The sequence below is a fragment of the Chelonoidis abingdonii genome, chromosome 14 (genome assembly GCF_003597395.2).
Source record: "Chelonoidis abingdonii isolate Lonesome George chromosome 14, CheloAbing_2.0, whole genome shotgun sequence".
Taxonomy (NCBI): Eukaryota; Metazoa; Chordata; order Testudines; family Testudinidae; genus Chelonoidis; species Chelonoidis abingdonii.
Genome location: NC_133782.1, coordinates 36,166,021 through 36,169,321, shown reverse-complemented (window position 1 = coordinate 36,169,321; position 3,301 = coordinate 36,166,021).

Sequence of the window (3,301 nt, the reverse complement as noted above, 5' to 3'; positions counted from 1 at the left end):
CCTCTCTGCTCCCTCCCCACCCCACTGAATGTATACTGACGCGCTGCGCGTCTATAGCTCTCACGCAGACGTAGCCTGGCGCTCCACCCCCTCCCAATCCCTCACTGCCCCATTCTCTCCCTACTTTCAGGTGTCTCCCGCTGCCCAAACTCAACCCCTATCCTTTCTGGAGCACCCCCTCATCTCCGTTCCCCCATCTATCCCCCACTGCTGCCAGAACATGCCTCCCCTCAAAATCAGCTGCCCTCCCCACTTTGCCACCTGCTTCCTCCCACCCAGCCCCCACCACAGCCAAAGTATCCCCTGCAAATCTCTGCTCCCCACCCATTCCAGGGCACTCTCCCTGTCCCCCCTGGACCGCCCCATCTGTTTCCCTCATTCCCCCTCCCTGCTCCAATCGCCCCTTCCCAGCAAGATAGACACTCCAGGGCCATCCACTTAATATCCTGCTCTTTATTCTCAGCCTCCCCCTCACTCTGTCCTCAGCCACTTCCTCAGCTGCCCCAGGGCCGCCCGGCTCCGATTCCCCCTCTGCAGCGCCGCCTCCTGGCAGACCGCCCAGCCCAGCTCCGCCAGCGATGCCTCCACCCTCTGCAGCATGGAGAGGGACAGGCACCGGTCCCGGTAGTGGAAATTCTCCTTCCAGCTCCTCCCGGCCTGGGGAGATGGTGCGGCAAAGCCGGGCCGTGGGGAACTCATGTCTCCGGCGCTAGGGGGCGTCACCGACCTGGGGGGCAGCGGGGTCTGGAAGGGTACAGGAGAGCCTGAGTCTTAGCAGGGGTGCCTTAAGGACAACTCAGAGAACATAAGAACGGCCCTACTGGGTCAGGCCAAAGGTCCATCCAACCCAGTGTCCTGTCTGCCGACAGTGGTCAATGCCAGGTGCCTCAGAGGAATGAACAGAACAGGAATCATCAAGCGAGCCATTCCCTGTCACCCATTCCCAGCTTCTGGCAGACAGAGGCTACAGACATCATTCCTGCCCAACCTGGCTAACAGCCACTGAGGGACCTGTCCTCCCTGAACCTATCTAGTATATATATAGTATAAAGCCAGAAGGGACCGTTGTGATCACCTCGTCAGATCGCCTGTATCAGCCAGGCCAGAGAACCCCCCTGAATTAATTGCTATTTCAATAGAGCGACATATCCAATATTGATTTAAAAAACTGCCATTGCTGGCAAATCCACCGTGACCCTGCTAACTTGTTTCAACAGTTCGTTTGCTCTCACTGTTGAAACCTTATTTCTAGTCTGAATTTCACCAGCTTCCAGCCATCGGATCTTCTTAGACCTTCTTGGCTAGAGAATTATAACATTTCTGCTCCTCACATAGGTACCTATAGATGGGATCAAATCACCCCCAGACTGTCTCTTTGTTAAGCCCAATAGATGAGCTCCTCACTCCTACCACTGGGAGGCATTTTCCCCAGTTCTTTAATCACTCTCATGCTCATCTCTCCACCCTCTCCAATTTATCAACCTCCTTCTCAAATTGTGGGCACCAGATCTGGACATAGGATTCCACCAGTGACCAATACAGAGATTAAATAACCTCTCCGCTCCTCCACCAGGTTCCCAATCATGCCTCCAAAGCTCACATTAACCCTTTTGGCCACAGGGTCGCACTGGGAGCAAATGTTCAGCTGATTCTCCACCATGATACTAAAGCATTTTCACCATCTCTGCTTCCCAGGATAGAGTCCCTCACCCTGTAAGTATGGCCTAACTCGTGTGCGTGCATTCAAAGGGCGGATTAACTACATTGGTTTACACACACCCATTAGGTTCAAAACCGTCCACACGCCCTCCCCACCGCCACTCCTTACAAAATACACCAGCATACCCTGCACCATACAAAATACACCCTTCCACAACACACAGTTATGATCCGGTCAGGAATTTTGACCTTTTTTTTTTTTTAAAGAGATGAATGTCCGTTCATTGAAACCAAAACTTTTGGATGGAAAATGTCAGTTTGGATGAATTTTTCAACTGGAAATAAAAAATTGAAGTTGTTTTGACATTTTCAAACCAAAAAGTTTTTTTTCTGGTTCTAAAACCAGCTTTTCATGTGGAAATTGGAGTGATGTTCGAGTAAACATACAATTTAAAAATCATCACCAGCAAAGTGAAAGATTTTGAGTGACCCAGGAGCTGGCTCTAAATTACGTACCACATTTGGTGGTGATTTTCAGGATGCACACACCCCTTGCAACACTGACACATACATGCACAAGTAAAGCCCCACCTCCTCCCCCGATGCTATGGACAGGCCACAAACCAAAACTGTTGGGGGCATTTATGATTCATTAACATTTTTGAGGATTCTGACTTTGTGGGGATTTGCGATGAGAGAGTCAGTCTGTTTTGAAAACACTCCCTGGATGGAAGCAGTTTTCCCAGCCAGCATGTGTCAGTGAGCGGCTAGCGTGTGCTGTGCGTTGCACACGTATTGCACAGGGGAGGCAGAGTGTGCGCATGTGCACATGTAGACCTGATCGGGGGCAGGGGAGGACAATTGTAACAGGGTCCCAAGCTCGGGGAAGCCCCTCAAAGTTCAGTGCAAAGAAAGTGAGATGGGAAGGGACACGAAGTACCAGGGCTCAGCTTTCTCATGCCAGGACTGTGTGTGTCCATCCACCCTTCTCTGTGCTATCACTCACTGCGCAGCCGCCGGGCCCGCAGCACCAAAAGAGCCCCCGTCTCTCCCGTGCCTTGCACCGGCTGCAGGCTCCCCCTGGCACGGAGATCGGCTCCAGGGAGGCGCCACTCCCCATCTCCATGCACCCACTCCGTGACTGGGGGCCCCAGAGGAGAGAGGAAAATTGTGACCTCAGAGTCCAGTCGTGACCTCACAAGAGGCCGACAGTGTCATAGAGGGAGGTCTCAGCCAGATCCAGAGTGATCTCATTGGATCCTCACCAGAGCCCAAAAGGATCCTGCCAGGATCCTAGACAGGCCCCAACTTGCCCCACTGCCTCCCCAGCCAGATCTCAGAGATCCCCCAGCTTCCATCAAGTCCCCTTGAGTCCCACCCCACCCCATTATCCCTCTCCCAGATCTCCCCCATCTAGCTCCCAGGGCTCTGTCCCATCCTCCCCAGAGCCAGACACCCTCCGCTTCACCCTCCATTCCTCCGCTTGCTTACTTCTTCCCCACTGCTCCTGACAATCCCCTTCAGCATCCTCCAATGCTCCCCACAGCCCCAGGGCAGCCCACAGCCAGATAGAGGCAACCCACTGGTCTGGGATAGAGGAGCCCTGGGAGAACATGATGCAGTGGCCAAAAAGGCAAATATC